This window comes from Papio anubis, chromosome 7, assembly GCF_008728515.1.
Source record: "Papio anubis isolate 15944 chromosome 7, Panubis1.0, whole genome shotgun sequence".
Lineage (NCBI taxonomy): Eukaryota > Metazoa > Chordata > Mammalia > Primates > Cercopithecidae > Papio > Papio anubis.
Genome location: NC_044982.1, coordinates 65,695,579 through 65,709,574, shown reverse-complemented (window position 1 = coordinate 65,709,574; position 13,996 = coordinate 65,695,579).

Here is a 13,996-nt window from a genome sequence, read left to right as displayed (position 1 = left end):
TTTTTTTTAATAGCGGATACGCAGTTGTTAGGGTATGTCCAAACATTGATTTTTTTTTTTTTTTTAATAGAGGATATGCAGTTGTTAGGGTATGTCCAAACAGTGACGTTTTGCAACTGTGTCAAACAAGTTGAATTAACAAATGATCTAATGCCTACCACATTCCTGTCAACACAATGTGCCCTAAGGATACAATGTTTGCAAAATCAACCCTTGAGGACCTTACAGAATAGAACAAGATAAACAATGAAAAAGACCACACAAATGATAGCAAAAATTAAACTAAAATAATTGCTACGAATAAAGGTTTTCAGTCATATGAAAATGTATAAGAGAGAGTTAGAACCAATCGGGGGGTTCAGTGTTTATTTCTAAGGACATGGCTTTGGAAGTGAGTTCAGAAAGATGTGTGGGCACTGACTACAGGAAGAAAGCGAATGTAGGGAGAACTCAAGGCAGAGGGCATAGCTTCTACAAATCCCCCAAAGAAGGCTTGTGTAGTTGGAATGTAGAAACTCCAAATCAATGATGATAGTGGCAGAGGATGAAGCTAGAGAGGTAAGCGTGGACAAGACAAGGAGTTTTATAACAATCTTTTTTAAGTTTTTTTTTCTTCAATTTTTATTTTAAGTTCAGGGGTTCATGTACAGGATGTTCAGGTCTGTTACATAGGTAAATTAGTGCAATGGTGGTTTGCAGCACAGATCATCCCATCACCTAAGTATTAAGCCCAGCATCCATGAGCTATTCTTCTTGATGCTTTCCCTCACCCAACCCCTGCCTGACAGGCCTCAGTGTGTGCTGTTTCTCCCAATGTGTTCATGTATTTTCATCATTCAGCTCCCACTTATAAGTGAGAACGTGTGGTACTTGGTTTTCTGTGCCTGCATTAGTTTGTGGAGGATAATGGCTTCCAACTCCATCCATGTCTCTGCAAAGAACATTATTATTTCTTTTTATGACTACATAGTATTTCACGGTGTATATGTACTACGTTTTCTTTATGCAGTCTATCACTGAAGGGTATTTATAGTGACTCCATGTCTTTGCTATTGTGAATAGTGTTGCAATGAACACACATGTGCATATATCTTTAGAATGATTTATATTTTTGTGGGTATATACCCAGTAATGGAATTGCTGGGACAAATAGTATTCCTGCCCCTTAGGTCTTTGAGGAATCACCACTCTGTCTTCCACAATGGTTGAACTAGTTTACCCTTCCACAAACAGTGTAAAAGTGTTCCTTTTTCTCTGCAACCTTGCCAAGATCTGTGGTTTTTTGACTTTTTAATAATAGCCATTCTGACTGGTGTGAGATGGTACCTCCTTGTGGTTTTGATTTAAATTTCTCTAATGATCAGTGATGTTGAGCTTTTTTTCATGTTTTTTGGCCACATATATGTCTTCTTTTGATAAGTTTCTGTTCATATCCTTTTCCCACATTTTAATGGGGTTATTTGTTTTGTTCTTATAAATTTAAGTTTATGATAGAATCTGGATATTAGATCTTTGTCAGTTGGATAGATTGCAGAACTTGTCTCCCATTCTGTAGGTTGTCTCTTCACTCTGATGAGAGTTTCCTCTGCTGTGCAAAGCTGTTTAGTTTAATTAGATCACATTGATCAATTTTTGCTTTTGTTGTGATTGTTTTTGGCATTTTCTTCATGAAGTCTTTGCCTTTGCCTATGTCCTGAATGGTATTGCCTAGATTTTCTTCTACAGTTTTTATAGTTTTGGGTTTTACATTTTAATTATTTAATCCATCTTGAGTTATTTTTTGTATGAGGTATAAGAAAGGGGTCCAGTTTGAATTTGCTGCATATGGCTAGCCAGTTATCCCAGCACCATTTATTAAATAGAGAATCCTTTCCCTATTGCTTGTTTTTGTTGGGTTTGTTGAAGATCAAATGGCTCTAGGTGTGTGGTCTTATTCTGAGTTTTCTATTCTGTTCCATTGGTCTGTGTGTCTGTTCTTGTACCAGTGCCATGCATTCTGGTTACTGTAGCCTTGTAGTATAATTTGAAGTCAGGTAGTGCGATGTTCCAGCTTTGTTCTTTTTGCTTAAGATTGTCTTGGCCATTCAGGCTCTTTTTTGTTTCCATACAAATTTTAAAATAGTTTATTCTAATTATGTGAAGAATGTCAATGGTAGTTTAATAGGAATAGCACTGAATCTATAAATTACTTTGGGCAGTATGGCCATTTTCATGATATTGATTCCTTCTATTCATGAGCATTCAATTTTTTTTTTCTTTTTTCATTTTGTGTACTCTCTGATTTCCTTGAGCAGTGGTTTGTAGTTCTCCTTGAACAGATTGTTCACTTTTCTTGTTAGGTGTATTCCTAGGTATTTTATTCTTTTTGTAGCAGTTGAGAATGGGAGTTCATTAATGATTTGGTTCTCTGCTTGCCTGTGGTTGGTGAATAGAAATTCCAGTGATTTTTGCACATTGATTTTGTATCCTGAGACTTTGCTGAAGTTGCTTATCAACTTAAGAAGTTTTTGGGTTGAGACAATGGGTTTTCTAGATATAGGATCATGCCATCTGCAAACAAAGATAATTTGACTTTCTCTCTTCCTCTTTAAATACCCATTGTTTCTTTCTCTTACTTGATTGCCCTGACCAGAACTTTTTATACTATGTTGAATAAGAGTGGTGAGAGAGGGCATTCTTGCCTTGTGCTGGTTTTCAAGGGGAGGGCTTCTAGCTTTTGTGCATTCAGTATTATATTGGCTGTGGCTTTGTCATATATGGTGCTTATTATTTCGAGGTATGTTCCTTCAATACTTAGTTTATTGAAAGGTTTTAACATGAATGGATGTTGAATTGTATCAAAAGCCTTTTCTGCACCTGTTGAGATAATCATGTGGTTTTTGTCTTTGGTTATGTTTATGTGATGAATCATATTTATTGATTTGCATATGATGAACAAACCTTTCGTCCCAGGGATGAAGCCAATTTGATTGTGTTGAATAAGCTTTTGTATGTGCTGCTGGATTCAGTTTGCCAGTATTGTGTTGAAGATTTTTGCATCATTTTTCATCAAGGTTATTGGCCTGAAGTTTTCTTTTGTGTTGTGTCTCTGCCAGATTTTGGTATCAGGATAATGCTGGCCTCATAGAATGAGTTAGGGAGGAGTCTCTCCTTTTTTTTTTTTTTTTTTTTTTGAGACGGAGTCTCACTCTGTCGCCCAGGCTGGAGTGCAGTGGCCGGATCTCAGCTCACTGCAAGCTCCGCCTCCTGGGTTCACGCCATTCTCCTGCCTCAGCCTCCCGAGTAGCTGGGACTACAGGCGCCCGCCACCTCGCCCAGCTAGTTTTTTGTATTTTTTAGTGGAGACGGGGTTTCACCATGTTAGCCCATGTTGGGATGGTCTCGATCTCCTGACCTCGTGATCTGCCCGTCTCGGCCCCCCAAAGTGCTAGGATTACAGGCTTGAGCCACCGCGCCCGGCCGAGTCTCTCCTTTTAAAATGTTTGAAATAGTTTCAGTGGAAATGATATCAACTCTTCTTTGTACCTCTGGTAAAATTCAGCTGTGAATCCAACTGTTCTTGGGCTTTTTTGGTTGGTAGGCTATTTATTACTGCCTCAATTTCAAAACTTGTTATTGGTCTATTTAGGGATTCAGTTTCTTCATAGTTTAGTCTTGGAGGATGTATGTGTCCAGGAATTTATTTATTTCTTCTATATTGTCTAGTTTATGTGAATAGAGGTGTTTGTTCTCTGATGGTTGTTTGTATTTCTGTGGGGTCAGTGGTGATATCTTCCTTAATATTTCTGATTGTGTTTATTTGATTTTTCTCTCTTTTCTTCTTTGTTAGTCTCACTAGAGGACTGTCTGTTTTATTATTTTTTTCAAAAAACCAGCTCCTGGGTTTTCTGATTTGTTTGAAGGATTTTTTTCAGTCTGTCTCCTTCACTTCAGATCTCATCTTGGTTATTTCTTGTCTTCTGCCAGCTTTGGGGTTTGTTTGCTTTGATTATCTAGTTTGTTTAGGTGAGCTTTTATGTTGTTAACTTAAGATTTTTCTAGCTTTTTGATGTGGGCATTTAGTGCTGTAAGTTTCTCTTTTAACACTGCTTTAGCTGCATACCAGAGATTCTGATATGTTGTCTCTTTCTTCTCATTAGTTTCAAATAACTTCTTAATTTCTGCCCTAATTTCATTATTTACCCAAGAGTCATTCAGGAACAGGTTGTTCAATTTCCATGTAGTTTTGTGGTTTTGAGTGAATTTCTTAATCTCGAGTTCTAATTTGATTGCACTCTGGTCTTAGAGACTATTTGTTATCATTTCAGTTCTTTTGCATTTGCAGAGGAGTGTTTTACTTCCAAATATGTGGTCAATTTTAGAGTAAGGGCTGTGTGGCAATGAGAAGAGTGTATATTCTCTTGTTTTGGGTTGGAGAGTTCTGTAGATATCTATCAGGTCCACTTGATTCAGAGTTGAGTTCTGGACCTGAATATCTGTTAATTTTCTGTCTTGATCATCTATCTAATACTGACAGTGGGATTTTAACGTCTTCCACTATTATTGTGTGTGAATCTAAGTCTGTTTGCGGGTCTCTAAGAATTTGCTTTATCAATCTGTGTGCTCCTGTATTAGGTGCATATATGTTTAGGATAGTTGGCTCTTCTTGTTAAATTGATCTCTTTACCAGTATGTAATACCATTGTTTGCCTTTTTAAAAAATCTTTGTTGGCTTAATGTTTGCTTTGTTAGAAACTGGAATTGTGATCCCTCTTTTTTTCTGTTTTCCATTTGCTTGGTAGATTTTCCTCTGTACCTTTATTTTGAGCCTATGTGTGTCTCTGCATGTGAGATTGGTCTCTTGAAGACAGCATACTGATGGGTCTTGGCTCTTTATCTCGTTTGCCATTGTGTGTCTTTTAAATGGGCATTTAGTCCATTTACATTTAAGATTAGTATTGTTATATATAAATTTGATTCTGTCACCTTGATGCTAGCTGGTAATTTTGCAGACTTGTTTATGTGGTTGCTTCATAGTGTCACTTGTCTGTGTACTTTAGTGTGTTTTTTTGTAGTGGCTGGTAAAGATTTTTCCTTTCCATATTTAGTGCTTTCTTCAGGAGTTCTTAGAAGGTAGGCCTGGTGGTGATGAATTCTCTCAGCATTTGCTTATTTTAAAATAATCTTATTCCCCCTTCATTTATGAAGCCTCATTTAGCCAGATATCAAATTCTGCACTGGAAATTATTTCCTTTAAGAATGTTGAATATTGGCCCCCATTCCCTTCTGGTTTGTACGGTTTCCACTGAGAGGTGTGCTGTTTGTCCTGTGCACTTCCCTTTCTAGGTGACCTGGCCTTTATCCAAGGCTGCCCTTAACATGTTTCATTTCATTTCAGTCTTGGGGAATCTGATGATTATTTGACTTGGAGTTGATCTTCTCATGGAGTACCTTACTAGGATTCTCTGCATCCCCTGAATTTGGAAGTTGGCCTGTCTTTCTGAGTTGGAGAATTTCTCCAAGATGATATCCCGAAGTATGTTTTCCAACTTGTTTCCATTCTCTCCATCTCTATCAGGTACCCTAATCAGTGGTAGGTTTGGTTTCTTTATATAATTCCATATTTCTCAAAGGTTTTCTTCATTTCTTTTCATTCTTTATTCTCTATTCTTGTCTGTTTTATTTCAAAAAGAGTCTTCAAGCTGTGAGATTCTCTCCTCCAGTTGATCATTCTGTTATTGATACCTGTGATTGCATTGTGAAATTCTCCTACTGTGTTTTTCAGCTCCATCAGGACAGTTATGTTTCCTCTTTAAACTGGGTATTCTGGCTCTCAGCTCCTGTACTGTTTTATTTCAAAAAGAGTCTTCAAGCTGTGAGATTCTTTCCTCCACTTGATCTTTCTGCTATTGATACCTGTGACTGCATTTTGAAGGTCTCATATTGTGTTTTCCAGCTCCATCAGGTCAGTTATATTTCCTCTCTAAATTGGCTATTCTGGCTATCAGTTCCTGTATTGTTTTATCATGATTCTTAGGTTCTTTGCATTGAGTTACAACATTCTCCTTTAGCTCAGCAAAGTCTCTTATTACCCACCTTCTGAAGCCGACTTCTGTCAATTCAGTCACCTCAGCCTTGGCCCAGTTCTGTGCCCTTGCCAAAGAGGTATTGTGGTCATTTGGAAGAGAAGACCCTCTCTGTCTTTTTTTTTTTTTTTTTTTTTTTAATACTTTAAGTTCTAGGTAGAACAGAAAACCTCTCTGGCTTTTTGAGTTTTCAGTGTTTTTATGTTGATTCTTTCTCATCTTTGTGGGCTTATCTACTTTAAATCTTTGAGGTTGCTGACCTTTGAATGGGGTTTTCCTTGATTTCTGTTTGTTTGTTTTCTTTAAACGGTCAGTCTACATTTCCTTTGCTGGAGGTCCTCTCCAGACCATTGTTGCCTCTTTCTTTTTCCCCCATACCTGCAGTTGTCACCAGTGAAATCTGAAAAACAGCAAAATTGTCAGCCTGCTCCTTCCTCTGGAAGTTCCATTCCAAGGGTGTACTGACCTGTTGCCAGCCGGAACTTGCCTGTAGGAGGTGGCTGGAGACCCAACTGCTTCTTTAAGCAGGTCCCTCCTTACAAGTGAGAAGGTTAAGTCATCTGCTGAAGATTGCTCAGCACCAAAGTTTCAGAGCAAATAACTCAAATCTAGATAGAATAAGCTCAAGCCCATGGTTTAATCATTAAGTAGTATCCGTCACATTTAGTGTCTGGATATTTTCATATACTAATTAGAGAGGGGCCAAAAAATATTGCTGCTACATTTCCTGTAAATGATCTGATTTTTCTTATATGCAACTGATTGATGACAGGAGGATAGTTGAGCTGAAAGAGGTGTTGGAAGGTGGTACCTTATCAAATATAGCTTCTAGCTATTTAATTTCACTTTCAACATTTTGCCAGGAATTTTGTTACCTAGTGCCTGATCAAGATGGCATTAACAGTCTCTCAACTTGACTAAACTTTAGACAGTTTTCTCACTTACTATCAACCACTGATTCCTTTCCCTAGGATTTACTTGGCATTTTTTTTCTTTTTTTTTTTCTTAGCATTTACTTTACAAGACTTGTTATTGTAAATTCTTCCTTTTTCTCTTTGAAATGTATGTAAATCTCCCAGACTGTTGTGAATTTTATAACCTAAAAAGTGTCTTCCTCAATGACCTGAAAACCATCTCTTTGAAGTGAAAACATCAAAGTGGATAGCATCCTCTATCTCCCAGTCTCTGTGGGAGGAAAGGAGCCTCACTTTGATAGGCATAATCAGCAAACACAGATACCCTAATCAAAGAGAAAAACTTCGCATACTCAGAAACAACTCTATTTTCTATGCACATTCATTCATCAACCTCCCTGCAGCTTCTGAACGTCCTCCAGTACTTTTCCAGGAGCTCACCTGAGAGGATTAAAAACCCTCCCTCTTTTTGATTTAGTAGAGTTGAGTTCAATCTGTCTCTCCCATATAATAATCTCAAAGAAGGTCTTTCTTGCTTGTTTAACTTTGGTGCAATTTTTGCTTTGACATGCTGAATATTTATTAGACACATTTTTGTCCTCTTGGTTATTGCAGATGACATTTTACCCAATTTTTTTCATCACTACTTAATATGTGTTATAATTTTCCCAACTTTCCTAACAGTTTTCTTACTGCCCACTGCCTGTTTCCACAACAAATGCTACATATTTCAGATTTATTTCTTTCTTTGACATTATCCCATTTTTGGTACCAATTTCTATATCAATCTGCTGTATTCATACAATGCTGTGTATCAACTACCTCCAATTCAGTGACATATTCTTACATTGTTTTATTTTTCCTATTACAGGTTTGCAAGTCAGTTGGAGAGGCTCAGTGTTTGGCTGTGGGTCTGAAGTTCAGCTGGTGTGACTTTGCTTCAGGATGCAATTTGGTTAGGCTTGGCTCCAACTTCTAAATCTGTTCCATGTGTGTCATTGGTCTATTGCCTCTGTGGTTTGGCCCAAATGACAGCAGTGACCCAGTATATGTTTTCCTCATGGAAACGCCAGGAGCTCAAAAAGAAAGACCAAATCACCTTCCAAGTTTCTGCTTATATTGCATCTATTAATATTATATCAGCCAAAGCAAGTCACAGAGCCATGTCTGAAAATGAAGTGTGGGGAAGCACACTCTGCCTATCATAGAAGCATGAGCAGGGTGGGAGTATATAAGGCTCTTCCAAGGGCCACATTCTATTTCCTACAAAATTGCATTAATAGTCACACTGCCACATCCCACTGTCCAAAGCTACAGAAACATGACTGCAGTAAACAAAGTTATGTTTATTTAATTTGTAATTTTTTGCAGTGAGGGGGAGCTGAATGACTGTTCGCATCTCAGAAAGAAAGAGTTGAGAAGTGTTTATGACAGGATTTGGACATGTTCTGCTTAATACCAAAGAGAATAAGGGAAATGAGAGATCGATTTAGAGTGAATTCTATAGCAAAAAAAAGGAGCAATTAAGAGATAACACAGGTTGGTAACCTAGTAGGTTGGTACAACAGGATCAGCATTTTCATCAAAAAATGTAGTCACTTACATTATCTGAAAGTGAAAGGCATTTAGTTATTTTTGTAATTACATTGGATTTTATGCCCTAGCCTCAGAAGCAAGAGACTTTTACTTCTTTTAATAGGATTGAAAAGGTTCTGGAAGTAGTTAGGGTTTTGTGTCTATACCCCAGCAAGGGGGCTGCACTTTTATGTCTTCTGCCCATGCTTTCTTCGAGTACTGGGTAAAGACTTACAAATAATTGATAAATGAGGACGTCAGTTACATCTGAGACTCTCAGTGATTCTAAACTGTTACTCAAGGTCAAATTAGGTGTTTAAAAGTTTATTACAATCTTACTTGCTTTTTCATACCCATTTTTCTTACAATCACCTCTTTTTCTGATGGTTTTCTAAAGGTGAAAGAGCGTTTCTTAAGAAAGGCTTTTTTTACACCTTTAGAATTTGGTTCAGCTAGTTGCCTTGAAACCTCAGCTCTCTTATGAGCTCAAAAAAAAAACCTTATCGTTTTAAGATTAGATAGCTTTTTTCTCATTGTGGGAGTTCATTCTCTTTGACTTTCTACATCCTAAGCCTCTAATCTACAAAGTATTATTTTCAGAATATAAAAAGTGTTTTAACATTCAATATTTTAATTATCTCTATCACAATCCAATGAATTAGTTCCAATTTTCCCTTTTAAAAATGATAAGTTTGAGTCTCAGGAATGTTAAGCAATTTGCCTTAGGTCAAGCCATTAATATTTGTTACAGCTAGAATGCAAATCTTTCTGAAACGTTAATGTAAACTGCACCATACAGTGCTGGCCCTAAATGATCTTTCCAGGCCCTGCTTCCTCCTTTCTTAAGTACCAGACTAATCTTTTGCCCACATAAATTTCATTCTCTCATGCCTTTTAAATACTGTTCTTTCTGCCATAGAATGGTCATTAAGTTAAAAAGTTTAATATACACTAAACTTGTGTTATATTGTAATTGTGTATTCTTTTACTTAAACAGTTTGACTCAAACTGGGTAAGCATTAGTCTTTACAAAACCTTTATCCATCTTTACCAGGAAGTGTTAATTGAAAATTTAATCTGTTAAATTGGTAATACTCATGTAATTCTTGTTATATAACCATAGCAGGATTATATTCAATAGCATAAGCATACATGAAATAAGGGACTAGTTAAGAGGAGCAACGGTAACAGATATTTTAGGTATTTGTTTTAGATGAAAAGATATTTTTATTTTAACGTGTACACTAATTTACACTCACAAAGTGGAATCACTGAAGGACAAAATCACTTTGACATCAAAATATGTCTTGAATTTTGTTTTAACTATGTTAGAATTGTGTTTGAGATGATGGATGTTTTAATACTTTTAGTCTAATTTACTCAATGGAGCAGTCACAGCCTAGTTTAAAAAATGTCAAGTGTGGCACTATAGATGTTATGAGAATATTTTGTAAAAGAGAAATTGAAGTAAAGTGATCCATCTTGGATCTCTCTTTCAGCTAGGTAATGCTATTATAGTCCTGTCTCTTTTTAATAGTGATGCTTTCTATAAATGAGAAATAGCATCACAGAGAAGTAAGACGTTCTGCAGGATCCCTACCAATGACTGCCTCATTGTATGTGTTTAATGATGCCTGCGGGAAAGCTTACTTACTCTGACAAGATATTTCCATCAGCATCCTTGAGTTGAGAAGAATAAAAGCAAAATGAAGATTATGCTGGCTTTACATTTGGATGAAGATCATCTCCTTAAGTACTTGCTTTTTCTGTGATACTTTAAAATATAAGTTTTCATGTTATAATTTTCAGTACGTAGTATATACACATACAAAGGTGGTAAAAAAAATTCCTTTGAAACCACAAATTAAACGTAACCTCTCAGTAAACAAGTGTTTTATTTTAAATTCACATTTTTATAATTCTTATAGGTTGTCATATCAATAGCATTAAGTCAGCAGATACTGAAAATACCTAAAATGTCCTCCTAGAATGGTAAAAACTTTGTTCTATTTCTCTTTGTGAATTTATTGGCTTAAAGTTTTTGGACAAAAAATGTTTTTAAACGGCGAACTTAGCTATAAATACAGCATCAATGTGATTTTTATTATCAAGAATATAATTTGAATTCTAAGCATATTACCTTTATTATTATAATGATAATAACAATCTATAAATGATGATTCAGAACAGAATTAGGCACTCTCAAAAATGTGTTGTTTATTAACAAATTCAATCTTATAAAAATATCAGTTATTTTATAATCTTAGAAATTCTCAACATGTGACTTATATGGCATATGGCATACAAGAAAGCTGTATTGTAATTCTACCCAGACATTTGGAAAATAAATTATTGATGTTTGACATAGAAGCCACTAACAGTGCCTTCATTTTTGTAATGTTGGGAATGAAACATGGTACAAAGATGACGATTTTTGCCATACCCTATGTACTTACTTCGTTGTTACATATAAGCGTGGAGCACAGTGATTTCCACTGTTTCCTTAAAGCAGATTCACTACTTTTTAACATTGTAGAATATTTGCTATTTATCTATCTCTTTCTCTGCTCATTTTTCTGTCCTCTTCTTTTACCTTTTTTTTTGAACTTTTTGAGAAAAACGTGCATAGTGCTTCACTATTTCTAATGTTTCAGCATGTATATCATAAAATTAAGGAAACTATCCTGCAGAACAACCATCTCTATTATGAAATTAGTATTGACTCTTTCCACAAGTACGTGAATACTTAGATCAGGTCACATGATTAAAGGACTTTCTCTAATCTAAAGTTACTAAATTTACCTTTTACATAATAAGTACTATAAATATTAAGATATACTTGCCTCAGTAATTTCCATTCACTCATATTAGTATCAGTTGATCATTTTTGCTAGAATGAGTTTTGGCTGAATTAATAATTATTTCTGTTTTAGTTGACAATTGGTGAATATTTAATTGTAGCATTTCTTCTACATTTCTTAGTTTGCAGTCTATTTTAGGAAATGACTTTTGTTTCTTCCTTGTTCATATTGCTGTTGTCTCATGGATTCCTATTTTATTCATCGATGTCTTACTCTGTTACTAACATGATTTATTTGAGAACATTTGGTAAAGAATATCCTCTTAATGGTTGTTCCAAATTTGAGCAATAGGAAGCCTATTTATCTGCTTACCTTTTCCTCTTAGCATGCTCCTATCCTTCTTTGAGCCCTTTATTACTTTCTGGCAAACATGTTGTTCAGTCTCCCTTGTGCTTCCCTTGCCTGAGACCTGGAATGAGTCATTTCTCTGTAAAATCCTGGTTTGTTTAACTGGGGAATAATATTTATACATGAATTCTGGATCCTAGATGTACTAATTCAAATGAGATATCACTACATAGAACAATTCAGAGGATGGAACCAGAAAAAATATTTTTGACAAAACATTGTAAGTTCATACTCATATGGCATATTAAATCCAGCACCATATTATTTTCCCTACTTTTATGTACATTTCACACCTGCATCATCATTCTCCTACAACGAAAACTCTATGTCCATAACACAATAGAGTTACTCATTTGTCCTTTGCTACAAAGCATACAAGAGGATTTTTAATTACTACACAAATGCCTTTTTAATATCACATCTATAAAGAACAGTTTAAAAATTCATCAATTTTCCCACTGAGAATGACTATAGTAGTTTTTATAATATTTAAATTAGTTGATGTTTAAAAATTCATAGTTGTACAATTAAGATTTGTATACTTTACTATATACAAATTGCTTTGATACAAATATTTTAATGATTTTATTTTCATATATTTTGAGGGATATTATGTCGGCAACTTAATGTTCAATTAAATCCATTTTTATGTTTGATTGTTCTTTCAAATTTTTTTGATCATACAAAATATCAACATATTTTCCTAGTTGAAATTGTATAAAGGCTATATTTAAAGAAGTCACATTTCAGTCCTTATTCCATTCATGAATCATTTAACTGTTGTTGGAAAGCAATATAATTAATTTTTAATAATCATTATGATTTATTTAAAGTAAGCTTCCATGTATGTGTGCATATTATTATTCTTTTCTCTTCTCTCTTATTCACACATATATAATATCAATATGCATTCTTCCTTTTTTCTTTCTTGTATGTACACATGTGTACATACATTTATAGCTAAAAATATAAATATAATATGCATATAGTTTAGATACATTTATTTTGTAGTAATAAACTCTGTTTTATATGTTGCAAATATTTATCCATTTTGTTGAATTTTGCCAATGTTCTAATCCTCCTCTTCTTCTTCATCATAATTTTATTGTGGTTGAATTTTTGTATTGTATTTTTACTTCAGAAAATTTTTCTTCATAGTTATAAATAAATTCTTCAGTACTTCCTTCTAGTTCTTGAATCAATCAATCTTTCCTTCTCCTCTATTTGCTTCCTTCCTTTATATTTAGATTACATCTGTATTTTGAATTTGGTTATATATCTGCATGTGTGGAACCAATTTTATCTTCTCCAAAATTTATCTAGATCCTCCAACACCATTTAATAAAATGTCTATTATTTGCCCTATGACTTGATATGCCAATTTTACCAAACACAAACATCCTCATACATTGATATCTGTTTCTGCACTTTTGATCCAGTTTCTTTAGTCTGTCTATGCATGCACCAGAAACACAGTGTTCTAATTATAGACAATTTGAAGTATGTTTTGATATCAGACAGAAATAACTCCTATTATATCAGGGTTTTTTTTCCACCAATTCCTGCAATGTTCATGTTTTGATAGAAATGTAGAAATATATTTGTTTCCCTCGAGAATAAAACTTGCTACTGCTATTGTGAAACATATTCAATTCACTTAGGAAAAACTGACATCTTTACAGTGTTAATGCATTCCATCCAAGAACAAAGAATGAATTTGATTTTTGTGTTTTATTACTGTTTTAACATTTTCTTTATTATAGATTTAAACATTTATAAACCTGATTGCAAAGTGTTTTGTCTTTGTTATTTTAAATGTCATTTTTTTTGGCTTATAATATTTAATGTTACATTTGTATGATGAGCATGGAAATGGGTGAAAAGAAATCCAAAGCTGTATTGTTGAGTGAGTCACTGTCTGATATGAAGAGCAACTTGAGATTCATGTTGTGGTATTTTCTTCCAAGCAGTCTACAACAATTATATTTCATGGTGGAGAAGGGAAAACACGTATCTGCTATCTCCTGTTTTCTCGGTCAAAATTTCATCCCTCTATGAAAACCCATCGGGCTGCATTTAAATATGATGAGTATCATTGTGTTAGTTGAGGTCAACAAAGAAGTTCTGAGATTGTAGGCTAAAGGTAAGATACTATCTGGTTGTTCCTAGGTGAAGTTACTTAGAATCCATGTAGAACTGGTAACAAGCATGGTAGGTTACTAAAGCTGGAAAA